Genomic DNA, 27,930 nt, shown 5'->3' on the forward strand with positions numbered 1-27,930 from the left:
CAAACTGCTTACCACTCGATTGGCTGCAATTTCCTCCACTGAAACACTGCAATGGTTAAACCCATTGCCTTCAGTTGCTATTACAAATTACTTTCCCTTACTGCTCAGCCCCTCCCTCTTACTGGGAAATGCCTGAGGCAGAACTTAACAATATTGCTCTCATATTCTGACCCCAAGGTAACCTTCTGATCAGACATCTACACACTTGCAAACACCAGGAACTCCAATCTCTAAAATGTTGCTTTTCTCCACCTCACCCCAGCTCCATTGCTACTGAAACCCCTTACCCATGTCTGTGTTGCATTAAAGTTGACAAATCTAAAACAGAACCCTTGATTCTGCAACTGACCCAGAATCTGGTTCTAGGTTCCCTCATGATGGGACACATCCTTTCAGTATTTACCCTGACATACCCCTTAATAAGCCTATGTTTCAATAAGATCGCCTCTCATTCTCCCCCAAATCCAATGAGTCCAGTCCCAACTTCTTCAGCCTTTTCTTAAAAGATAGTCCCTGCAAACCAGGGATCATCCCAGTAAATCTTCTCTGAATGCTTCCGATGAAGTGATGTATTTCCTTAAATAAAGGGACCAAAATTTCTCTCATTACTCCATATGTGGTCTCACTCGCATATATAAAGTGGCTCTCAGGTATATACTCCAAACTCTTATACTGCAAATCCCCTGAAATCAGGAATAATATTCCATTCCCCTTCCTGATGACCTGTTGTAACTGTGTGCTAGCTTTCTGTGTTTCCTGCACAGTTACCCCCTGGGTCCCTTTTGTGTTGCAGCTTTCTACAGTTTCCACCATTTAAATAGTCCTCTGTTCTTTTATTACCTCCTCCAAAATGAACAACTTCACATTATCCCAAGTTATGCTCCATTTACCAACTTGTCCACTTCTCCGAATCCATCTCTGTAAACTGTTTATAATCCTTTTGGAATTTTACTGTTCTACATTTTCTAGGAGACTCCCCCCTCATTCTTCTAAATCTTTCCAGGGAGCACCGGGCAGTGTGAAGCATGCTGAGTTGCTGTCTTTTCAGAGAGACTCTTTGGAATGACTGGGAGGATCTTGCTGCCCTTTGGTCAGAATGGAGACAACTTGCCCATCGAGCTGCATGAGCCTTTCACCCCCCCCCCCCATGTCTTATTGATGAGGCACAGCGGCAGAACGGAAGGAAAGAAAAGGAAGGAAATCCTGCTCTCCAAATCTCACTGACACTTGGAACATTCTGTCCCATGTGTCAAAGATCTGCCCTGTTCAGTCACATGAAGTCCCAAGTTGGAAAATCATAGAAACCCACACAGATTTCCCCCTGAACTGACTACTGACCTCCACAAGGGGTAATATGTACAGTCATCCTGGACCAGGAGGAGGGGATGGTGTGAGTTTCTAACCTGAACTGACAGTGACAGATTTTATAAATTTGTATTACAGGATACTACAGGTGGATATTCAGATGGCAATCTCAGTAACTGTAATGCCAAACTCTGATTGAATTACTCCATTCATCAGGACCTCAGGACCTGGATATTTGCACTGTGTGTGAGTATTTTGTTCCAGCTCAATTCCATTTTCTGCATAAAAATTCTCCTTTGAATCAAACCGTCCCTCAATAGATCTCCCCAAAATCTTCAATATGTGTCCAGTAATCCTTTTATGATGAGTTGATGAGTGCAAGGTTTAACATCCTGTTGTATATGTTTTGTAAGCACTTGTCTCTCAGCTCCCCTCAATTTCCTTTGCTACAACGAGAACACCTCAGTTTCCCCAAACCCCTGATTCCCCAGTGTCTGTTTGCTCTCTATAAGGTACACATCAGGATCGTGTTGGAACATTCTCCACTTGCCTTCATCAGTGCAGCCCTCAACAGTATTAAAGAAAGCGAACATCCTCCAGGACAAAGCACTGTGCCTGAGTGGTGTCCCATCCACCACCTTCAGCATTCCCTCTCTCCACCTCCGATGCACAGTGGCATCACTGTGTAAAAGGTAAAGTCAGCATTGTCCTACCAGGCCATAGGGCTGCTCTCTCATTAGGGAGAGATGTCTGGTGGTGGTTTAACCTGAAGGTTACCACAGCCCAGGCAAGGGGAGAGGTTGAGAACAAGAGTCCATCTATTGTAGATGGATATTCTTGATATGTATTAACAACACCCATGTCCCTGCAACTAAAATCCCCCATTCCTTGAACCATCCTGGTAACTCTCCTGTGCCCCCTCTCAGGGACCCTGCCATCCTTCCCAATGTGTGGGCAAACTCTGGTTTGCACAGACCCAGCTGCTCTGTGTTCCTGTGGGTGATGTCATCATCGAGCAACACTTGCACTAAACCTCACTGTCTGTGAGGGTGGGAGACACAAATCCCGAAATCATTTGAGATGTATTTAGTGTGCACTTGCTATGCCATGATAGATGACACTTTTCCACATGTACTGGAAAATAGAGGAGGTTAATAGTATGGTGGTAGTTTTCAGTCGTAGTTTTCTTTCTCTCAGATTCGATGGACCACCAGAGCGTTTTTCTGTTCTGTAGACCGCTGAGATGTTTATTATAGGAATATGACAGGCTCCATTGGACATCAGGTCAGAAACGGTGATACTAGAATAGATGACACATGATTGGTCGATTTTCTTGGGAGGAAAGTGAGACGCAGAGATTTAAGAGGAAATTCAGAAGCTCAGCGCAGGAATTGTAAAGGGCAATCATCAAGTGAGAAATAAACATTGGGCATCCTGAAAGCTGGAAATAAAGAAAGGCACATATAGCAGAGCTTTGAGAGACTGGAGGGGATTAGACATGGGGAGGATAATGAAGCTGGAGGAGATGCAAGTTGGAAAGGATTGTGAGGATGGAGGATGTTACAGAGATAGAGATATTTGTGATAGAGGTTTTTGAATTTTGAGGCTGGAGTGGAATTATAGAGATGAGGAATATTTGTAAGGCTGGATGAGATGGCACTGATAGGGAGAGTTCCAAACATTGAGGAATTTACAGAGGTAACGAGTCATAAAGTTACACAGCATCGACACAGAACATGTGGTCCAACCAGTCCGTGTCGACCATAAATTCGAACTGAACTAATCGCACCTGCCTCCACTTGGTCCAAGTCCATCCTAGCATTCCCTGTTGATATACGGGTCCAAATGTTGTTTTCCTATTAGAATCCCATTCCCCTACCCTTTTGCTCTACATTTACCCCGACTAATTCACTCAACCCAATCATTCCTGAACACTATGGGCAATTGAGCACGGTCAGGTCACCTACCCTGTACATCTGTGGATTGTGGGAGGAAACGGCAGCACCTGGAGGAACACACGCTGACATGGGGAAGAATATGCAAACTCCACATGGACAGTCACCCAATACAGGAATTGAGCCTGTGTCCCTGGTGCTGAGAGGTCGCAGTGCTAACCGTTGAGCCACTGTGCCACCCTGAAATTGTAATTGCATTCACATCTACCACGTCCTCTGCAAGTTTATTCCACATGTGAACCACTCTTGTGCAAAAACAAAAAATAACATCGGAACTTCTTTTTAAAGCCTTACTTTTTAATTTGAGAAAAGGATGTCCCCAATCTTGAATCGCGCCCCCTCCTGGAAAGGGCACCTGCTGTTCACATTACCAAAACTCTTCAGGATTTTATAAACCTCTAATAAGTTCACCCCTCAGCCTCCTGTGCTCCAGTGAAAAAGGACCCAACCTATCCAGACTCTGCTTATAATTCAATCCCTCCGTTCCCATCACCATCCTGGTAAATCTCTTCTGAACCTGCTCCGATTTAATAATATCCTTCCTATAACAGCACAAGCAGAACTGGGCACAGTATTCCAGAAGAGGCCTCCCCAACATCCTGTACAACCTCAACATAATGTCCCAACGCCTATATTCAAAGATCTGAGCAATGAAGGCAAATGTGCTAAACCCCTTCTGAACCACCCTGTCTGCATGTGACACATAGTTCAAAGATCTGAACCCCTCGGTCTCTTTGTTCCATATCACTATCCGAGGCCCAACTTTTAATCAGTGTAAGTCCAGCCTTCGTTTGTTTTATCAAGATGTAATATTTCGCATTTATTCCAATCCAAAAATCACAAACATCCTTTGAGTATAAAGGCAAGTGGTATATACTTAAGAGTTAAATCGGTAAGGCAAAAAGGGGACAGGAGACCGCTTTGGCGAATAGGGAAAGGGTTTTTACAAATACATTAAGAGCAAATGGGTCACTAGAGAGAGAATAGGCCACCTCAAAGATCAGCAAGGCAGCCTATGTGTGAAGACACAGGAGATGGGGTTGTTGGGGGGATACTAAACGAGTGGCATCAGTGTTTACTGTGGAGAAGGACAGATTTGTGGGGGTTGTCAAGATTAGAGATCGTGAGGGTGGGTGATGAGATGGGAGGCAATTGGAGGATGTTACAGAGATGCTTGTGATACCAGAGATAGTGATGGTTCTGAGGCGAGAGAGGATTTCTAGAGATAAGGAAGAGTTTAGTCTGGATGAGGTGACAGTGATCTGGGGAGTTGTGAGCATGGAGGAATTCAGAGATAGCGAGAGTTTGAGTCCTAAAATGATACAGAACAGAGACAGACCCTGTGGTTAAACCAGTCCGTGTTGACCATAATTCCCAACTAATCTAATCGCACCTGCCTCCGCTTGGTCCACATTCATCCAAATATTTCCTATTTATGGACTTGTCTAAATGTCTTTTAAACATTGTAATTGTATTCACAGCTGCTTCTTTTTCTGGGAGTTCACTTCACACATGTAAAGGTAAAAATAAATCCCCAATTTATTTTTTAAACCTTTCTCCTCTATTTTCAAATTGTATGCACCCAGGTCTTGAATCCCCCCCTCCCCCTTATCTACACGCTTCATGGTTTTATAATCCTTTAAGGTCATCCCTCAACCTCCTACGCTGTAGTGAAAAAGCATCCCAGCCTATCCAGCTTCTCCTTGTGACACAATCCCTCCATTCATGGCAACATCCCGGTTAGTCTCTTCCGAATCCGCTCCAATTTAATAATATCCTTCCTATCACAGCACAACCAGAACTGGACACAGTATTCTAGAAGAGGCCTCCCCAGCATCCTGTACAGCCTCAACCTAAATTCCCAACTCTGGTACTCAGAGGTCTGAGCAATGAAGATAAGTGTGCTAACCACCTTCTTAATCACTCTGTCTACATGTGACACAGACTAAGAAGACCTGTACCTCTCAGTCTCTTTGTTCCATATCACTACTCAAAGCCTTACTTTTAATTAGTGTAAGTCCTGCCCTCGTTTGTTTTATCAAGATGCAATATTTTGCATCAGTATTTACTGTGGAGAAGGACACGGGAGATGTAGAATGTGGGGAAATAAATGGTGACATCTTGAAAAATGTCCATACTACAGAGTACGGGATGTCTGGAAACGCATAAAGGTGAATCAATCCCCAGGCTTTGATCAGTTGTACCCTAAAATTCTGTGGGAAGCGAGGGAAGTGATTTCTGGGCCTCTTGCTGAGATTTTTGTATTATTGATAGTCACAGCTGAGGTGCCAGAAGACTGCGGGTTGGTTAATACGGCGCTACTATTTAACGAAGGCAGTTTGGACAAGCCCAGGAACTACAGATGCTGTGCTAGACTAGGTGTTGGAGGGAGCCCTGAGCGACAGGATTTGCGTGTATTTGGAAAAGCACAGACTGATTAGGGATAGTCAGCATAACTTTCTGCATGGGAAATCATGTGTCACATACTCGATCTGGTTTTTAAGAAGTAACAAAGAGGATTGATGAGAGAAGAGTAGTAGATGTGATCTATATGGACTTCAGTAAGGTGTTCGACAAGGTTCCCCATGGGAGACTGGTTATCAAGGTTAGATCTCACGGAAGTAGCCATTTGGATATAGAACTGGCTCAAAGGCAGAAGACAGAGGGTGGTGGTGATGGATGATTATTTTTCAGACTGGAGGCCTGTGACTAGTGGAATGCCACAAGGATCGTGCTGGGTCCACTACTTCTCATCATTTATATAAATGAATTAGATGTGAACACGGGAGGTATAGTTAGTAAGTTTGTAGATGGCACCAAACTTGGAGGTGTAGAGGACAGTGAAGAAGGTTACCTCAGATTTCAATGGGATTTTGATCAAATAGGCAAATGGGCTGAGGAGTGGCAGATGGAGTTCAATTCAGATAAGTGCGAGGTGCTGCATTTTGGAAAAGCAAAGCTTAGTAGGACTGATACACGTCATGGTCAGGTCCTGGGGAGTGTTGCTGAACAAAGAGACCTTGCTGTGCAGGTTCATAGCTCCCTGAAAGTAGAGGTGCAGGTAGATAGGATAGTGAAGGTGTTTGGTATGATTTCGTTGATTAGTCAGAGTATTGAGTAAGAGAGTTGGGAGGTCATGTTGCGGCTGTTCAGGACATTGGTTTGGCCACTCTTGCAATATTGTGCGCAATTCTGTTCTCCACCTATCACAAAGATGTTGTGTAACTTGAAAGGTTCACAAAAGATTTATAAGGATGTTGCTAGGGTTGGAGAATTTGAGATATAGGGATAGGCTGTACAGGCTGGGGCTGTTTTCCCTGGAGCGTCAGAGGCTGAGGAGTGATCTCAAAGGTTTATAAAATCATGAGCATGGATCAGATAGATAGACAAGGGATTTTCACTGGAGTGGGGGAGTCTAGAACTAGAGGGTATAGATTTAGCGTGAGGGAAAAGATATAAAAGGGACCTAAGGGGCAACTTTTTCATGCGACGGTGTTGTGTTTATGGAATGAGCTGCCAGAGGGAGTTGTGAAGGCTGGTACAATTGCAACATTTATTCGGCATCTGGATGAGTATATGAATAGGAAGGGTTTAGAGGGATATTGACCAAGTGCTGGCAAATGGGACGAGATTAGGTTCGGAAAACTGGTCGGTATGGACGAGTTTGACTGAAGGGTCTGTTTCCGTGCTGTATGTCTGTGACTCACAGCCGGGGATCAGCTCAGTGGGTTTCAGTCTCTTCAAAGGTAAATCTTACTCTGTTTTACTTTTTCAAATCTGCAACATTCAGTAGGGTGAGTGTTTACTAGTTTAAGTGCCTCTGTTATGATCTTTTGGTTGAATGTTTTAAATGTAAAATACAGGTACTAATGTATTCGAGAGTAGTCTTTTGTAAAGCTGTAAGACTCTGCCTTTTTCTGGGTCTACAGATTAAGCTGCAGAGATGGCCATTCGTACAGTGATGTGCACTTCCTGGAGGAGAGTAGGGGGAGTTTGAATGATCCTGAGGATAGCCTACAGGAAGTGATGCAAATCCTCTTGGATCACATGGATTAGATGGAGCGGTGCTTAATGGTAATGAAGAATTTACAAAAGTCAGGATGTGTGATAGGTGGCAGTTTCAGGCCGAAAAACTGCCGATACAGTCAGGTAGATGGGTTACCTCTCGGAAAGGTAGGAGAGGGAGGTAGGTAGAGAAGGAGTCTCCTGTGGCTATCCCCATCTGAAACAAGTATACTATTATGGATAATGTAGGTGGTCATAGACTCTCAGGGGAATTTTGCACTGACAGCCAAGTTACTGCTACTGAGACTGGCTCAACTATAATGAGAGGTATATCGGATTCCAAACGCTCAAGGATGATAAGGGACTCTGTAGTTGGGCACAGACTGCCCTTTCTGTAGCTGACAGACATCAGAATGGGGTGGTACCTCCCTGGTGCCAGGATCAAGGATGTTTCGGACAGGTAGCAGAATATTCTCAAAGGGAAGAATGACCAGTGAGAGGTCATTGTACATTGGTACCAATGACATAGGAAGGGGAAGAGATGAAGTCCTGATGAGAGAATATAGCAAATTAGCCTGGAATATAAAAAAGTAGGTCCTCGACCATAATATCTGCATTACTTCTGGTGCTACATGCTAGTGAGAGTAGGAATAGCAGGATGGAGGGGATGAATGATTGGCTAAGGAGCTGGTGTAGGGCAGAAGGATTCACATCTTTTGATCATTGTAAGCTCCTCTGGAGTAGAGTTGACCTGCATAAGAAGGATGGATTGTACCTGAATTAGAAAGTGTCTAATATCCAGGCAGGGAGATTTGCTAGTGTTACTCAGGTGGCATTAATCCAGTGAGGGTAAACCCAAAGAGATAGTGAGAAAAGAGGTAAGTCTGAGGCTGGTACAGTTCAGAAGTCAGACAGTCAAGACAGGCAAGGGCAAGGCACAGAACCAGGTGGAACTGACAAGTTGCACTACATTTACTTCAATGCAAGAGGCCGGACAGGGAAAGCAGATGGGCTCAGGGTATGGTTTTGAATGTGGCACTGGGATATCATGAGTATTACAGAAACGTTACTCAGAGATGGGTACGACTGGCAGCGTAATGTTCCAGGGTATCGATGCAAGAGGAAGGATAGGAAGGGGGACATGAGAGGAGGCGGAGTGGCCTTTTTGTTTAGAGGTAGCATTACAGTTGTGCTGAGGGAGGATATTCCTGGGAGTACGTCCAGTGAAGTTATTTTGGTGGAACTGGGAAATAAGAAAGGGATCATCACCTTGTTGTTACTAACTGCGTGGGTTTCGTCTATTTGCTCTGGTTTCCTCCCATTATCTAAAGATATGCAGGTTGTGTGGATATTCCAGGCTGAATTGCCCATATTGTTCAGGGATGTGCACGCTAGGTGGATTAGCCATGGGGAATGCAGTGGTAAGGTAGGAGTCTCTGAGGGTCCGTGTGGTTGTGATGAGCTGAATGGCCTACTTCCACGCTGTCAGGGTTCTTTGATAATTCTACTAGTTTTAAAATAGTTACAGAAAATAATAGACCAGATCTAAATGGTGTTCTAAATTGGACAAAGGCGAATTTTGACAGTACAAGGTATTCCTTTGCTATTCCCAGGCTGGAAAGTGGGAACATAAGAACATAAGAAAGAGGAGCAGGAGTAGGCTACATGGCCCCTCAAGCCTGCTCTTCCATTTAATAAGATCAGGGCTGATCTTTTCATGGCCTCTGCTCCACTTTCCTGTTCTCTCACCATAACCCTTAATTCCTTTCCTGTTCACAAATCTACCTTTTGACCTAACGATAGTCAAGTCGATAACCTAAACTGCTGCACTCAGCAGCAAATTCCACAGATTCACAGATTTAGCTGAAGAAGTCCATCCTGAACTCAGTCCTAAATCTGATACCCCCTTATTTTGATGCTCTGCTCCCTAGTTTAAGTGACCCCTAGCGGAAATCACCTCCCTGCTTCTATCTTATCTACTCCGTTCATAATTTTATTTTTTTTCCCATCCAACCTCCCATATTTCGAAATTCCAATGAGCATACTACCAGTTTCCTCAATCTCTCTGCATCCGCCAACCCTCTGAAATCCTGACTGAAACTAGTGACCCTCCTCTACACTCCCTCCTGTGTCAGTACATCTTTGCGAATGTAAGGGGACCAAACCTGTACACAGTACTCCAGGTGTAGCCTCCCCAGCACCCTGTACAGCTGCAGCATAACCATCCCTCTAGCAATGAAGGACAATATTCCCTTCACTGTCTTAATTACCTGCTGTACCTGAAAACCAACTTGCTGTGATTCGTGCATAAGGACACCCAGCTCCCTCTGCACAGCAGCATGCTGCAAGTTTTCACCATTTCATCATCAGTTTGCTGTTAGTCTGACCAAAAGGGATGACTTCACGTTTCCCAATCTTGTCCTTCATCTGCCAGATCCTTACCCACTCACATAGCCTATCTGTATCCCTGTGCAGACTTACAGTGGCCTCGGCACACATTGCTCTACCACTCATCTTAGTGAAGTCTACCTTTCATGAATCGATGCTGTGTCTGCTCAATGAGATAATTTCTATCCACATAGCTCACTATTTCTTCCTTAAGAGATCAGGCATTTTCCCCACCAAAGAAGTTATGCTAACAGGTCCATTTTAAAATATTCGCATCACATTTGTAGCTTGCCAATCTGTCAGATCTGTCCCAGAGTCCAGCAAATTTTAGTGAATTATCACGAGTGCATTTGCTATTTACCCACTGCCATCTGTTAACGTCCCCTGGGATGCACTCCATCACGGCCAGGAGACCCATCTACCTTTCGGCTGTTATCTTTCCCAACACCACCTCTTTACTGAGAATGATTGCTTCTTTGTCCTCATCTGCCATTGCGTCCATAGGCCTGCAACAACGAGAGTACACAGACAGTATGTTCCTGTTAAGGCCTTAATAGGTAGTGTAGGGAATGCTGCCTGTCGAGAGAAATTGAGAGTCTCGTCAAGAAAATGAAGGAGCGATACGGCAGGTGCAGACAGCTGGGTTTGTGTAAATTCCTGGAGGAGTATAGGGGCAGTCGGAGTCTCCTCGAGGGAAACCAGGAGAGCAAAAACGGGACATGAGAGAGCTTTGGGAAATAGGTTCCCAGAGAATCCAGAGATTCCAGAAATACACTAAGGATAAACGAGTAAGCAGGCAGAGAATAGGGACCCTCAAAGATCAAGAAAAAGGTCCTATTTGTCCGAGATAAGTATATACCTGTCAGGCAGGGCGGAAGCTGTAGAGTGCAGGAGCTGTGGTTTACAAAGGAAATGGAATCTCTCTTCAAAAGGAAGAAGGCGGCTTATGTTAGGATGAGATGTGAAGCGTCTGTTAGGGCGCTTGAGGGTTACAAAATAGCCAGCAAAGTCCTAAAGAAAGAGCTCAGAAGTGCCAGGAGGACACATGAGAAATTGTTGGCGGATAGAAACAGGGTAAACCCTAAGGCTTTCTATAGGTATTTAAAGAATGACGAATAAGATTAGGGCCAATCAAGGATAGTAGTGGGGAGTTGTGTGTAGAGTCAGAGGAGATAGGGGAAGCACTAAATGAATATTTTTCAACAGTATTCCCTTTAGAAAATGACAATGTTGTTGAGATTACTGAGATACAGGCTACTAGACTAGGTGGGATTAAGGCTCATGAGGAAGAGGTATTAGAAATCTTGCAGAGTGTGAAAATAGATAAAACCCATTTGGCCCAGTGAACTTATCCCAGGATCCTCTGGGAAGCCAAGGTAGAGATTGCCGAGCCTTGGCATTGATCTTTAAATCATCATTGTCTACAGGAATAGTGCCAGAAGACTGGAGGATAGCACATGTGGTTCCCCTGTTCAAGAAGGGGAGTAGAGACAACCCTGGTAATTATAGACTAGTGAGCCTTACATCAGTTGTTGGTAAAGTGTTGGAAAAGGTTATAAGAGATATGATCCAGAAAAGAATAATTTGATTAGGGATAGTCAGCACGGTTTTGTGAAGGGTAGGTCGTGCCTCACAAACCTTATTGAGTTCTTTGAGAAGGTGACCAAACAGATAGGTGAGAGTAAACCGGTTGATGTGGTGTATATGGATTTCAGCAACGCGTTCGATAAGGTTCCCCACAGTAGACTATTGTACAAAATGCGGAAGGATGGGATTGTGGGAGATAAAGCAGTTTGGATCAGTAATTGGCTCGCTGAAAGCAGACAGTGGTGATTGATGGGAAACGTTCATCCTGGAGTCCAGTTGCCAGTAGTGTACCGCAAGGGTCGGCGTTGGGTCCACTGTTGTTCGTCATTTTCATAAACTACCTGGATGAGGGCGTAGAAGGATGGATTAGTAAATTTGCAGACAACACGAAGGTTGGTGGAGTTGTGGATAGTGACGAAGGATGTTGTACGTTACAGAGAGACTTAGATAAGCTGCAGAACTGGGCTGAGAGGTGGCAAATGGAGTTTAATGCGGACAAGTGTGAGGTGATTCACTTTGGTCAGAGTAACTGGAATGCAAAGTACTGGGCTAATGGTATGATTCTTGGTAGTGTAGATGAGCAGAGAGATCTCAGTGTCCAGGTACACATTTCCTTGAAAGTTGCCACCAGGTTGACGGGGTTGTTTAGAAGGCATACAGGGTTTTAGCTTTTATTAACAGGGGGATCGAAATCCGGAACCATGATGTTATGCTACAGCTGTACAAAACTCTAGTGAGGCTGCACTTAGAGTATTGTGTACAGTTCTGTTCCCCACATTATAAGGAGGATGTGGAAGCTTTGAAAGGGTGCAGAGGAGATTTACTAGGATGTTGCCTGGTATGGTGGGAAGGTCTTACAAGGAAAGGCTGAGGGACTTGAGGCTGTTTTCGTTAGAGAAGAAGGTTGATACGTTACTTAATAGAGACATACAAGATAATCAGATGGTTAGATAGGGTGGACAGGGAGAGCCTTTTTCCAAGAATGGTGACGGCGAGCACGAGGAGATATAGCTTTAAATTGAGGGGTGATAGATATAGGACAGATGTCAGAGGTAATTTCTTTACTCAGAGAGTAGTCCGTGTATGGAATGCTTTGCCTGCAACGGTAGTAGATTCACCAACTTTAAGTACATTTAAGTCGTTATTGGACAAGCAAATGGACGTACATGGAATAGTGTTGGTTAAATGGGCTTCAGATTGGTATGACAGGTCGGCGCGACATTGAGGGCCGAAGAGCCTGTACTGTGTTTTAATGTTCTATGTTCTATGAGCAATATGCTGTAAGGATCGTTTCTGGGTCCACTGCTTTTCTTCATTTATGTAAATGTTTTCTATGTGAATATAGGAGGCATGGTCAGTGACTTTACATAGATACCAAAATTGGAGGTGCAGTGGACAGGGAAGAAGGTTACCTCAGATTATAATGGGACTTCAAACAAATGGGCTAAGGAGTGGCAGATGGAGTTTAATTCAGAAAAATGTGAGGTGCTCCATTTTGGAAAATCAAATCAGGGCAGGACTAATACACTTAATGGAAAGGTCCTGAGGAGCGTTGCTGAACAAAGATCTTGGAGTGCAGGTTCATAGTTCCTGAAAGTGGAGTCATAGATAGGCAGGGTAGTGAAGAAGGCGTTTAGTATCCTTGCCTTTACTGGTTAGTGGATTGAGTACACGAGTTGTGACGGCATTTTGTGGCTGTTCAGCATATTGATTCAGCCACTTCTGAAATTTTGCTTTCAGTCCTGGTTTCCCCGCTATCGGAATGATATTGTGAAACTTGAAAGGGTTCAGAAAAGATGTGCAAAGATGTTACTAGGGTTGAGGGTTTCAGCTATATAGGGATGGGCTGAATAGGCTGGGGCTGTTTTCCCTGGAGCATCGGATGCTGACAGATGACCTCAGTGGTTGATACAATTGTGAGGGACATGGATAGGGTGATCAACCAGGATCTTATTCACAGGTTAGGTGTGTCCAAATCTATGGGGCACAGGCTTAAGGAGTGAGGAAAACAATTTATAAGGGATCTGAGGGGCATTGTTTTCAAGCTGAACGTGCTATGTGTATGGAATGAGCTGCCAGAGAAAGTGTGGTGGCTGGAACAATTGCAACATTTAAAAGGCAACATTTAAAAGATTGGGTAAGTGATTAGGAAAGGTTTAGAAGGTTATGGGCCAAGTGTTGTCAAATGGGACGAGATTAATTTAGAATATCTGATCGGCATGGACAAGTTGGACCAAACGGTTGGTTTCTGTGCTGTACATCTCGATAACACTGAAACATTAAAATAAGATACGTTTCTCTATGTGGAGAGTTAGCAGAAGGTCGGATAATTCTCCTTGGAACTCAGAAAGTTAAGCAGTGATTTCAACTAGGAGCAGATTTCTTACAGGCAAATGGGAGGTGAGTTGGGACAGACTGGCACCATCTCCAGAGAGAGAGAGAGTACAGCCCCAATGGGCTGAATAGCCCCCAGTCCCTCTACTCTGTGATACTGCCCCCTTTCACTGAATGTTGAAGCTCATGCCAGTGCAGAGCCATAGAGATATACAGCATGAAAACAGCCCTTTTGGTCAAACTAGTCCATGCTGACCAGATATCCGAACTTAATCTCGTCCCATTTGCCAACACTTGGCACACATCCCACTACACCCTTCCAATACATACACCCATCCAGATGCCAAATGGTCTAGTTTTACCAACTTCCACCACTTCCCCTGACAGAAGATTCCATACACACACCACCTGCTGTGAAAAAAGTTGACCCTCTGATCCCTTTTATATATTTCCCCTCGCACATTGAACCTATGCCCGCTAGTTCTGGACACCCCCACCCCAGGGCAAGGACCTTGTCTATTTATCCTATCCATGCCCCTCATGATTTGATAAACCTCTATAAGGTCACCCTTCAGCCTCCAATACTCCTGGGAGGAGCGCACAACTCGTGTCACAATGGGGCCGGTGAGATTGATGGCAGCTTCAGACCAATAGGAGAGTTGATGTGATCCTCCAGACAATGGGAGTGAATGAGGGGTGGGTCCAGTGGGCCAACATGTGACCATAAACTGTGCAGGTGCACTGTCACTATGGTGCGGGTGTACTCCGTGAGTGTGAAGGGAATGAGAGAGACAGCAGAGATTGGGAGAGAAATTGAGTTTGTATGGACTGGGAATGTTGATAAACACACGGTTTTAGGTGGCTAGACCTGAATTAGAAATTCCTGGTAAATTAGAACCAAAAGAGCTGCGGATGCTGTAAATCTCACAATAACCAAAAGGTACTGGAAAAGCTCAGCAGGTCTGGCAGCATCTGAGAAGAGAAATCAGAATTAACATTTTGGATTCGCTGAGCCTTCCTCAGAGCCGATGTGACTGAAAAGAAATGTCGCTTTTTATGCAGAAGGTAGGGGTTAAGGAGTACATGATAGGTGGGGATAGAGTCCAAAGAAAGAGATGGGAGCAGTTGGACAACGGAGTGGATAACGAACTGGCTGGGGGAGGGTGAATAGCTGTTTATGAGGACTGTTAGTGGCGAACCATAGGTAGTGTGTAATGGCATGCTCTATGATAACAAGGACTGGTGTGTGGGTTAAGAGGCTAGGGCGCTAGGACATTGGAGAGTTCAGGGCCTAAAATTATTGAATTTGATAGAGGTGTTCAGGATGTCCAAGTAGAAAATGAGGTGTTGTTCTTCCAGCTTGTGTTAAAGTGTGGCGCTGGAAAAGCACAGCAGGTCAGGTAGCTGACCTTCAGCACTTGATCACCCTGAAGCTCTACTTTCCAGGGACTGTACACTTGTTCTGAGCCCTTCAGAGGGATTGAAGGGGATAGGGAGAGAACAGGAACAGGGTTGTGTTGTAATCTACAAAATAACGGTCACCCTCCCCCTCTCGGTGTCTCCCCTCTGTCTCCCATCCCCCATCATGCCTCCTCCCCACCGCAGGGAAAAGATCTTGTGTATTTTCCCTATCCATGCCCCTACTGATTTGATAAACCTCTATAAGGTCACCCATCAGCATCTGACGCTCCAGGGAAAACAGTGTATTCATCCACTCCCTTTGGTTCAAATCCTCCAACCCTAGCAACATGCTTGTAATACTTTGCTGACCCCTTTCAAGTTTCACAATATTGTTTTGATAGGAAAGAGATCAGAATTGCATGCAATATTCCAAGCATGACCTAACCAAGGCCCTGTACAGCCGCAATATGACTTCCCACTTCCTATACTCAGTGCTCTGACCAATAAAGGAAAATATACTAAACACCTTCTTAACTATCCTATCTACCTGTGATTCTGCATTTCAAGGAGCTATGAACCTGTACTCCAAAGTCTCTTTCTCAGCAGCAATCCCGAGGACCTTATCATTAAGTGTATTCACCCTGCTAATATTTGCTTTTCCAAAATGCAGCACCTCACATTAATCTAAATTAAACTCCATCTGCCAGTCCTCAGCACATTCAACCATCTGATCAAGATCCCATTATAATATGAGGTAATCCTGTTCACTGTCCACTACACCTCCAATTTTGGGGTCATCTTACGAACATTACTTCCTATATTCACATCCAAATCATTTATATAAATATTGAACATTTCAGGATCCAGCACCGATACATTGTGACATCCCACTGGTCACAGGTCTCCAATCTGAAAAGCAACCTTCCACCACCACCCTCTGTCTTCTCCCTTTGAACAAGTTTTGTATCCAAATGGCTAGTTGTCTCTGTATTCCATGAGATCTAACCTTGCTAACCAGTCTCCCATGGGGAACCTTGTTGAATGCCTTACTGAAGTCCATGTAGATTATTTCTACCGCTTTGCCGTCATCAATCCTCTTTGTTGTTACTTCAAAAAAATTGAATCAAGTTCATGAGACGTGATTTCTCACACACAAAGCCGTTATTAATATCCCGGACTTAACTCTGTGCATTGGGGTCTGCGTCACCCAGTTATGGGTGTTAATATTCTGGATAAATTTCACATACACCAGCTTTGTGTTGGTGACTGTGTACTGAGTCTTGTTAATAACACCAACACAGATGAGTTCCTTTTGAAAGGCAGTCCCTATATCCCTAACCCCCTTCCAGTTGCTCTGTCTCCTCCATTCCCACCGTAGACAGTAAGTGGGAGGAGCTCATGGAGTTTCCATGTGAGTGAGATTGAGAAAATCTTCCCTTCTTTCCACTAGCCCACCAAGAAATGGCGGTAGTGTCCTTACCTCTGGACCAAGAGAATCGGGTTCAGAGTTTGGTAACAGCGGCTTTGAAGAGGCTGATTGGAAATCATGCCCAAGCCACCAGGCCATACTGTCTCCCAGCTGTCCCTGCCTGAGTCTCCAAACAGAACCATCCTGTCGTTTCTCTCCTGTCAGGCTCTCCCATTGCTCAGTTTGTCCAGTATTCCCTCCTGCTGCTGCACTGCTCCTGTCCCTCACTGACCTGTCCATCCCCCAGTGTTCACCACATTCATTCATTGTTTACAATCCCATTGTTCCAGTCCTGCAGCCCCTCCCCCTCCACTCTATTGGGCACAGCTGCTGTCAATCACCCAGGCACCTGTGTGATCTGGAGCATGCTCTTTAGGAGGGGAGACCTGTGCACGGGCGCAGTGCTGGCCAATTGTTGACGTATGTGCAGTATGGGTCAGTGCCAGCGAGGGAGGCTTTGGATGTGTGGGATTAATCTGTCATTGGCTGCTCCCTCCCTTCCTCCCTCTGAGAACAGGACCCAGGGGACTGGTCCCTGCCCTGGTATCGTGACAAGTGGTCGGCGTATCGGTGGGGGGAGCATTTTGCAGAAAGTTATCAGAACTCAGGTGAAGATTCAGGAATGTTATGGAAAGGAACAAATGTAGGCCTGCAATTAAAGTTCTAATTTGGTTCATTTTAGTTCAACCAGATGTGATTTGTCCAGTGTGTGCAGGATGGTTCTTATCAGAGGGTTGGTGTGGAGGAAATAAATAAGAGGTTCCAGATTGGAAAAAAAAAATCAATGTTGGTCTGACTAGGAAACCTTGGGAGGTGGGGGGAGGATTCACCAACACCCAGGAGACTCCGAGTCAGATTCATTGATTTGATTAGATTAGACTTCCTGCAGTGTGGAAACATGCCCTTCGGCCCAGCCAGTCCACACCGACCCTCGGAAGTGTAGCCCACCCAGACCCATTTCCCTCTGACTAATGCACATAACACTATGGGCAATTTAGCCTAGCCGATTCACCTGACCAATGCATCTTTGGATTGTGGGAGAAAACCGGCGCACCCGGAGAAAACCCACGCAGACACGGAGAGAACATGCAAATTCCACACGGACGCTGTGAGGCAGCAGTGCCATCGTGCCACACCTTTGTTTTGGTCCTTAGTCTGCAGGCAGGAGCTAAGAAGCTGAATTCAACGAGAGGAGAGAGCATTAGAACTGGGTGTGGAGGAAAGGGGTGAGGAGATTGGTTTGGATTTCAGTTCACAGAAGGGAGAAATTGTGAGACTGAGAATTAAAGCTTTGGGGGAACAAAGAAACTACAATTTAATACTATAATTGTCTTATGAATTTCCATCCTGTGTTAATGGTGGTGACTTGTTTTCTCTGTTGTAGGGTACTGAAAGGGCAGATTTGTGAATGAGAAATTCAGATTGAACTTCATGTTCAGTTTTGACAGTTACTTAATCCGTGCCGATCTGAATATCATTGGCCTTTTCATGTGGAAAGAAAGGTGTGTATTCTGTCCGTGGGCGAATATTTCAAGTGTCAATGTGACTGGAAAAATTACTGAGACACAGCCAAGTCCATGTCAGCGTGGTGAATGTGGAGAGAGCTTTCATTTGTTTTTAAAAGTCTGAAAATACATGTCACATTTCCCAGGAATAATGAAGTTACAGATTTGTTTTGTATGAGGACAAGTTTTTAATTAACCATGCAACCAGAAAGACAGAAGGATACCTGCACCATGGAAAATACAATGAAAACGGGATTGTTGTAATGGGGTTAATTTTCGATCATGGCTTGTAATCCGTTGGCGATGTCACGTCTGTTCCAGCGCCGTGGGGAGACACTGGAAATGTGATGAATGCAGTGAAGATTTCGGTTATTCAACTGGATAAGTTGCAGAAGAAATGGGCTCAAGGGTCTGAGTTAGAGGGAGAGGTTGGACAAGCGAGGATTCTTTTTTGTTTAGAGCAGAGGAAACAGAGGGGAGATCTATTTCTGGCAGTGTATAATATTGTGACAGGCTTGGGTAAGGTGAATGCACTCAGTCTTTTTCCCAGGAAATCAAGGAGTAGAGGGCATCAGTTTAAGGTGAGAGGAGAAATTATGAAAGGGAACCTGAGGGGCAACTGTTTTACATAGAAGGTGGTATGTATATGGACTGAGCTGCCAGTGGAAGTGGTTGAGGTGGGTACATTAACAACATGTAAAAGACATTTGGACAAATACATGGATAGCAAAGGGTCAGATGCAGATGGGCCAAGTGCAGGGAAATGGGTTCGCGTGGATGGACATATTGGCCGGCATGGGCCAGATTGGGCCAAAGGGCCTGTCTCTGCTGTAGGACTCTGACTCCAAATATATTTTCTATTTCTCCCGCCACCTCTGGTAGTACCCTGGGATGTATTCCATCCTGGCAAAGAGACATGTCTACCTTTAGCTCCATTAGCTTGCCCAGCTCTAACACTTTCGTGATAATGGTTGTTCCTTGGTCTTCACCTTCCTCAGTCTCCTTATCAATTACTGGCATGTTCTTCGTATCCTCCACTGTGAAGACTGACTGCTGTGTACTCATATTCCTGAACCCTGCTGGATAGGAATAACTGGGCACAGAACTCTGAGAGGTCTTCTTTGAGTCTTTATTGAGGAGACATGGCAGTTACCTGGATAGTGTACATGCAGAACACCTCCAGGCAGCATCAGGTAACTCCCCGCCTGTCCGATGTGCCGCTCCCATTCTTATACCTTTGTGGTTTGTGTTTTGAATGGACGCTGTCTCTCAATATTATCTCCATGGCAACGGCAGTTAAAAAAGTCGAGTTCAGCTCAGCACTTTGTGGTTAAACCACATACCCCTCCCTCACGGCCCTGTGGCTCAGTCAGGTATCTGACAGGCACTTCAGTTTCCGTGGGGCTGTCTATCAGGATTCTGATGTGGAAGAACTGGTGTTGGAGTGGGGTGGGCAAAGTTAAAAGCCACACATCACCAAGTTATAGTCCAACAGGTTTATTTGGAAGTACAAGCTTTTGGAGTGTGCTGAGATTTTGCACTTGATCAGGATTATCTCTATGGTAACAGTTAAGTGCTTCAACAATTACAGAGGCCATATGTTCCCCAAATAATAGGTTCCCCTCTAGCAGTGTAAACTGCTATTCCAGCCCTGGGGATAGCTACTCATCACTTTTCTCCCCCAATCCCATCCAGCTTTCTGTTGATCTTTAAAGTTTTTCTAATCTCCTAGTTTCTTCTTGGTCTTTGCCAATTTGAATGCTTTCTATTTCAGTTTGATAGACTCCCTTATTTCCTTATCCACCCACGGCAGATTATTCCATTTCCTACAGTCCTCCCTTTTCACTGATATATAATTTTGCTGAGCAGTTTGAAAGATTATTTGATATTCCTCCACTGTCTGTCAACTGTCCCACCCTAAAGTCTTTGCTTCCAGTCTACATTAGCCAACTCCTGCCTCATCCTATTGTAGTCTCCTTTGTTTAAACACAGGATCTTGGGATTGGATTTAATCTTCCCGCTTTCCAACTGTATTCTAAATTCAACCAGATTTATCACAAGTCTTTTATCAGATTACGAGGTGAGGCCATGTTACCTGGATGTTTTGGTTTTCATTGTCAGAGACCTTGGCTTTGTAATAAAGTACAGGATAGATGTTCAAAACAGAGTATTCTGGACGGTGTGAATGTACTGAACAGTCTAAAACCATAAATCACTGTCTCCCCTCAGTTTACATGATCTGGAGATGCCGGTGTTGGACTGGGGTGTACAAAGTTAAAAATCTCATAACACCAGGTTATAGTCCCTCAGGTTTAATTGGAAGCACACTGGATTTCGGAGCGTTGCTCCTTCATCATGATCCAATTAAATAAGTTGGACTATAACCGGTCTAACTCACCTCAGTTTAAAATTGAAAAATCATTTTCTCCCACATGCTTCCTTACTTTCGAAGTTTGAAACGCTAATCCACCTGACTATCCTGCTTTTTCCAAAAATCTCCTTTGGTGAAGGTGGTGAGTTTTGGATTCAGCTTTTCCGTTATTACCGCAAGAAGATAAGCACTGGGCACAGGAGAGGCAATGCAGCTCCACCATTTAATACCATGCTGATTGAGCTCACCTCGGTCTCAGCTGGATTTTCCTGCCTGCTCTCTCTTACCCTTCAATTCATTGCAAATTCAACATCTGTATTTCTTCAGTAAATTTGCTCATTGTCCTAGCATCTACCGCATTTTGAATAGGGAATTCCACAGATACACAGCACATTGAGATAGGTACATTCTTCTATATGAGAATGGAATAGGAGCCCTACCGTGCAGAAATAGGGTAATCGTCCATGGAGTCCACACCAACCCTATCATGAGCATCCCATTCACACTCACCCATTCCCTGTATTTCCCATGGTTAATGGCTTAACCTGCACAGGTATGGGCACTGGGAATTTCGCATAGCCAATCCACTTTACCTGCACATCTTTGGACTGTGGGATGAAACTTGAGCACCCAGAGGAAACCCGCAGTGACGCAGGGAGCACGTGTAAACTCCACACAGTTGCCTAAGGCTGTAACCAAATCCAGGTCTCTGACGCTGTGAGTCAGCAATGCTAACCATTGAGTCACCTCTGCTTAAAATCTCCTGCTCCTATTATTCTCGCCACACCCCAGTTGGCTGAATCTATATTCCTTACATCAGAAAATCAGGTTGTGGAAGCAGATGTTTCAATAAAACCCAGTGACAATCCAAATGTTATGTGTGTCTGAATGGGGATCAGATACACAACACCCTCCAGTCTACACTTTTCGTTGACTTTCCAGAGACAGGGCTCCAATGGCGTCATGGGGACTACAACTCCCACAATCCTTGAGGCAGGGACCACACGTGTGTGGGGAAACACGGCACTGTACATGTACAAAATGTGTGCGGGTTTTGGAGCATGTGCTTTGGGTAAATATGCTTTGCGGAAAGTTTTTCACACTGTGATTGGCTGGAGGAGGAACGTATTTACTCATAGTATTGATCTGTTGGGGGAGGGGGTCAAAGTATCACTACATCCATGTAGGACCACTCTCCATCCCCAATTCATTGTAATGGTCGGAATCAACTAATGGGGAACGAAGAAGGATCTGATCCATTCTCCCAGATTGAAGGTTCCTCTTCTGTCCAGGATCTGCCACCTCCCTTTCTTTCCTTTTGTTTCATTCTGCTGTTACATTATTCACTTGCAGCAACTGAAGGGAAAGGAAGTGAACTCAGAAAGGGTGCAGAGTCTAACCAGGGACGGGAAGTGGTGGCATGGATCTGTTTATCAGTAACTCCATGGGAATGGGGAGGGTGTACTTTAGGGGGTAGCAGAGTCAGAATGGTGGGAGAGAGTAAGTGGGCTGGAGGGTTACAGCTTTGAGGGAAGAAAGGGAAAAAGAGTAAGTAGAATTGTCTGCTCTGAATTTCTAACATGTACATATTCCTTTATACAGGGTGCTAGATGGTGAAGATTTGCAGACTGAAATCTCAAAGTCATGTGCAGATCATGATTAAGTTAACCAGCATTTGAAGAAGCAAAGACAGAGAATCACTCAGCCAAAATCCTGCAACACTCTCATCGCAGCATTTTCGATCTCTCTGCACCAAATGGACTGTGAATTGTACAAGACAGCAGCTCCCTACCATCTTCTCAAGGGTAACTAGAGATGGGGAATAAATGCTGGCTGAGCCAGTGATGCCCATATCCTGGAAATGGTTTCTATCTCTAGTTGCTGAACCCCAGTTGATGTTCCTGCAGGATGATGAGGGACGCTGAGTGCATCCTCCAGGAGGTAGCACCATCACATTACCCCTGCCTACACCCACACAGTAACACAGCAACATCACTGGAACAAAAGGCAGTGAAGCCAAAGGAGGACTTAGATATAGTTCTTCAAGGTAAAGTCATGAAAAGGGATTGGAACACAGCAGGAGACTGAGCTGGATGGTCAGCTGTTTCCCATTGAATGGTGGAGCAGGATTGAAAGGCTGAATGGTCTCCTCCTGCTGCTATCCCCCAGGTCTGTATATAGTCATGGAGCCTGGGCAGGAAGGAGTTCGCAGGGATTCTCCAGGAGATTGCACTTCCACAACAGTTTTCAGTGAGGGATTGTTTGATGGATTTTATTTAACATTTATCTTTAACAAAAGGTTTGTAAATTTTGGTTTTAAAATGTTGTAAAAGTTATTTTGCACAGCAAATAAAATTAAAGAAAATAACGTAAACTGTCTGAATATAACAGTTTTAAAACTTTCAACCCTTGTAAAACAAAATCCTGTCTATTCCTGGACACAATCACTTTCCAGCTACTCAAACTCCAGGGAAATATTCCCTCCCTGTCTGAACCTTTGGTTTGATTTAACTGCTTTTCAGTTCTCGTTCTGTTAGCTGTGAAGCATTCTTTTTCCCCATTTCTCCGACCCAGAAATGTGAGCACAGCAATCTACCCACCATCAAAATCATCAGTACGCCATTTTGCTTTTGGTTAACATATAATCACCAGCAGTGCAAATGTGAGGACTGCAGATGCTGGAAACAAGAGCCTAGATTAGAGGGATGCTGGAAAAGGCCTTTTGCTGAAATGTTGATTTTCCGGCTCCTCAGATCCTGCCTGACCTGCTGTGCTTTTCCAACACCACTCTAATCTAGACATATAATCACCAGCAGTCAACCATTTGTGTAACCAATTGAATATTTCCAAACAAAGCCCATTTCGGGCCAAGCAAACCATTACAAGTGTCAGAATGAGAAGGGACTAAATCAAAGTAGAGTTGTGGGGAGGGGGCAGCGATGGAGATAAAGCACTATATCCCCTGCGGTGCCCACTTCTATCTAAAGGCATCGAGAGCATTGATCCACACCACATGCTCCTTTTCCAAGGACACCCTTCTGTGTAGCATTTATCCTCAATCATAGAATAGAATCCCTACAGTGTGGGAGGAGAGCATTGGCCCATCAAACCCCACCGACCATCCGAAGAACATCACGCCCAGAGCACTCCATCACTGTAACACTGCATTTCCCATGGCTGATCCACCTAGTCTGTACAATTCTGGATCCTGTGGACAATTTAGCACGACTGATCCACCTAACCTGCACATCTTTGGACTATGGGAGGAAACCAGAACACCTGGAGGGGACCCACACTATCATGGAGAGAATGTGGGAACTCCACACAGGCCGTTGGACAAGGCTGGACTCCAACTTTGTACCTGATGCTGTGAAGCAGCTGTGCTACAATCACAATTTAAATCAAAACAGATGATCCCTGCTCATTGTCACATTGCTGTTTGTGGGGACTTACTGCCCAGAGAGACATCCTGAGGTTCAGAAAGTGGCAATGTAAGTTCAGTCACCTCCAGCCCAGTTAATGTGGTTAACAACAACATCAATACTCCAACAGTGTCATCATGTACAAGGTCCACTCCTGACTCTGATGGACAGTAACATCAGAATCAGAGTCCTGCAGTCCACATGGAGCAGGGGGATGACCACTTCCCTGTGAGCACTCACTGGGCTCTCAATCGTGTTGAAGACGCAGCAAATCTCTTGTCACACAGAGGGGTGAACAGCTCCTACCCAGTGTGAACACGCTGGAGTCTCAGGGGGTGGGATGAATAACTGAATCCCTTCTCTTCACTGAGCATCTGAATGAGATCTGCCTCAGTAGATTGTGAGGTCGAGTAAATCCCTTCTCATACGTGGGGCAGGTGAAATGCCTCTCTGCAGTGTGTCTGTGTCGGTGAGTGTCCCACTGTTCGGGTGAAGTGAATTCCTTATTCTGATTGAGCCCGTCCTCCTGTTTCTCTCAGTTATCATTGACAATCTCACACCAGAACTTGTTCCAGAGAGTGTTCCAGAACAGGCAGAATGGTCAGCTGCGGCTGGTCACCTGACTTATCACTGGTCCTGAAAGGTTCACTCTCCACAAATGCTGCCAGATCTGCTGAATTTTTCCAGCAATTTCTTTTATTTTTTTCAGTTTTTCCCAGCATGTGCAGATGTTTAGTTTTCCAATTCTCATCTTGTCTGTTGCAGAGGAGTTTATTGATGAAATTAGAGGGTTTTGAAAATTGTACGTTATGTCACACATCAGCTATGATCATCATGAATGGCAGAGCAAAGTCGAGGGGCTGAATGGCCTCCTCCTGTTCCAAGGAAAGTTTTCCATTGTCAGCTTGTGGTAACATTTCCCGTCACTGCTCAATTCACCTCCATATCGAACACATTGTTACTGACTGAACAAACCTCCTGTGTTTGAACTAAACCTGCTCATGTTCAGTGGCTCCCTCTCCTGCCACCCGGGTTTAACTCTCATCATGGAATACTGTCGTGTATTACTGCAGGAATGCCCACAAAGACTAATCCTGGAGTCTGTATCCCCTAGGATCCACAATCACCTTTTATTGACTTCTTCCTATTTCATTCTGGCTATTGAACTCTTGGTTTCAATCCAATCTCCTGTCATGCTCTTCAACATGTCCACATGGGTGGACTAGAGGTAGCTGGGATTTAATGAAGGGAAGTGGGGATTAGGTGGAAGCATGAGGAGCGGTGACAGCAAAGACAGTTCTCATTGTAACAGCAGAGTTTCTCCATGACCTAGTGAGTGGTGAGGCAGCTGAGTTTGTGGGCGGAGACAGTTTCAATCAGGGATTTGGTAAGACACTCAGACATTGACCTGTCCAACTGATTGTTAACTCAGACAGATAGAAAGAAAGATGCACATTTAGATATCACCTTTGATGATCTGGGGCAATGAAACATGCTTCCAACCCAAAGATTTCAACCTCAAAACTCTGAAAACACAGACACAATGCTTTCTGTTTGTACCAGGCTGTCTCTGAGGCTCCTCTTTTCTTGTGAAAAGCGTTTCGACCTGTTCAGCCTTTCCTGGTGATTATAATCGCTATGTTCCTGTGAGATTTGTGACTGAACCTTTATTTTCCTCTTCCTTGTGAGTGATGAAAGTAGCAGAAACAGTTCCTGACCTGTGAGGGGTTTTGATTGGAGTATTTATATTTACAAATCCATTCCCACCCTCACATACAGTGTGAAATTGATGTAAAACTGAAGGAAATGAGTGAGTGAGCACCCACAGAATCATAAAGGAATCATATGTATCTGAGTTGAATGAACAACAATCAAAACTAGTTAGAATCACAGAATCCCGTGGGTGCAGAAAGAGTTTATTCTGCCCATCGAGTCTGCAATGACCTGCTCACCTACCCTACCCGCATAACCCCACATTAACCATGGCTAGCTCAACCCACCTAAATTGCACACTGCGACCATGTTAGCATGGCCAATCCAGTGACGTTACACATCTGTGGGAAGGTCACAAATTACATACAAATGCTGAGAATTGTGGAAGATGGCTCACAAATACTAGACTCTGACACAAATGCTCTGCTTTTCAAAATAAAATCTGGGGGACACTGCAACCGGAAAAAGTTCTGATTTTCTTAGGAGGAAGAGAATTCAAAACTCACGCCACTGACCCAGGGGGCGCAGTGAAAGTTACAGAGGTCTCGGAACCATCAGAAATGTAAGAGGTTGTGAGCAAGGTGGGGGTGAGACAAGGACACAAAGACAGTCTGTCACACGGGGGAAGGCAGGAGAGGTTCAACAGCAGAAATGGTCGTCCCTCAAGGCCATGGAGAATGGAGTTAGAGCTGGGAAAGAAACAAGGAAATAAGGTGTGCAGCTGCCAAAGGAATATGTTAAAAAACAGATTATAAAAGCATAGAGGGCAGAGTTCAGTCTGAAATCTTTGCTCTCAATGATGAGTAAAAAAGCTGTAACGCCTGGGGAGTTGTATTTCAGCCAACACTTACCCAGGATTGGCCAAGTGTGCTGTCATTTTCTGATAATTTTTTTTCTGGCATTTGTAGTTCAAGTCTGATGACGCTAGTAACTTTTCAATTTGGACTGGAGTTTAAATTTCTGGAGAAATGTCAAATAAATCACATTGATCACATTCTGCACATCTTAGTCCATTACCCTGCATGTTCCAGTATTTCAGTGACATCCATGTCCTGCCGGTGGGACAGGACATACAGGGATGGTGACGATGGTGTCTAGGACATTGTAAGCTATGATTCTGTGCGTATGACTGTGTCGGCTTGTTGCTTGACTTGTCTGCGTTCCAGCTCACCCAAGAAGATGTTGGCAGGGTGAGACAGTACAGTTGGAGATCCTCTGCTCGCCAATTCCTTTCCTTTTTGTTTTTTTAGAATTTCATTCTCTCTCACTCTCCCCTTTGCAGACTCTGACAATCATGACAATTTTTTTTTAAAAAAACATGTCTCTATTAGAAAACCAATCGAGGAAAATATATTATTCTTGCATCAACTGCATTTTTAAACAAAATCCATTGTGTTCAATAAACACTGTCTCATTTTTTCCTTCAATTCTATCAAGTGAGCTATTATATTTTGTCCCTCAGTTTACCGATCTTAATAAATATCCAATCAATTTCAGAGCAACATGCTGACAAAGTATTGAAACAATTTATCTGTTTAGGTTTTAGCATTAGTTATAACGTCATTACAATTACAACAATTGCAGAATAATTGGTCTGGGTAACAAGTATACTGAGGTTTACAATTTAATTTATTGATTGTTTGAAAATTGGTACAATATATCCTTTTTTCAGGATTCTAACAGTAATTGTTAAGGCATTTGTACGACAATAATTATAGTATGCTTTAGTTTAGTTTTGCTAACAACTACAGTGATGTTTATATTTGAATTTAATCCAATCTTCCATAGTACCTATATAGTAATATAAAACTCCATTTTATTTCCAATCAACACACCTACAAAAGAATCCATTATTTCTGATGCAATGCGCACTGTTCAAAATATGACTTTTGCTCATTTGAATGATCTGTGTAATCCCAGCCTTATAAATTTAGAAAATCCTATTTACTTTTCCCTGCAACAATTCCTGTTCATTTTTTTGCAGATAGCACAGTCAAATAGCAAGATGAAATTTATCATTATTCTTAAGTATGCCAGTAGAATTTTGAAAATCTCTATGTTGCTAATATATAATAATTGTTCATTTCAATCCATAGACTATAGAACAGTACAGCACAGCCCTTTGGCCACGATGTAGTTCAGACCTTTTATCATACTCTAAGATCAAACTAACCAACATGCCCTTCATTTACTATCATCCATGTGCCTATCCAAGAGTCGCTTAGATGTCCCTGATGAATCTGAACGTACTACCACCACTGGCAGTGCATTCCACACACTCACCACTATCTATAAAGAAACTATCTCTGACATCTCCCCACAACTTCCCCCATTCATCTTAAAATTATGCCACTTTGTGGGGAAACGTCTTTCATTATCCACTCTATCTATGCCTCTCATCATCTTACACAAAGCTATCAAGTAAACTATCATCCTCTTTCATTGCAATGACCAAAGCCCCAGCTCTGTCAATCTT

At 44.1% G+C, this 27,930-nt stretch overlaps 1 long non-coding RNA gene across 4 annotated transcripts in view; it reads left to right on the top strand.

The window, feature by feature from the left end:
* The window catches only part of LOC140471669 (uncharacterized), a 32,119-nt gene extending 9,426 nt beyond the window's left edge, over positions 1-22,693 (top strand). The window contains exons 4-7 of one of the 4 annotated variants that reach the window (XR_011957154.1): positions 1,444-1,551; positions 1,818-1,997; positions 17,828-17,945; positions 21,922-22,693. This is a non-coding gene — a long non-coding RNA (uncharacterized lncRNA). Of the gene's footprint in view, positions 1-1,443; positions 1,552-1,817; positions 1,998-4,741; positions 4,781-17,827; positions 17,946-21,921 lie in introns of all 4 variants that reach the window. The other 3 variants (XR_011957155.1, XR_011957153.1, XR_011957156.1) reach the window with 3 other exon arrangements.
* The last annotated feature ends 5,237 nt before the right edge of the window (positions 22,694-27,930 follow it).

Source organism: Chiloscyllium punctatum, unplaced genomic scaffold (genome assembly GCF_047496795.1).
Source record: "Chiloscyllium punctatum isolate Juve2018m unplaced genomic scaffold, sChiPun1.3 scaffold_150, whole genome shotgun sequence".
Taxonomy (NCBI): domain Eukaryota; kingdom Metazoa; phylum Chordata; class Chondrichthyes; order Orectolobiformes; family Hemiscylliidae; genus Chiloscyllium; species Chiloscyllium punctatum.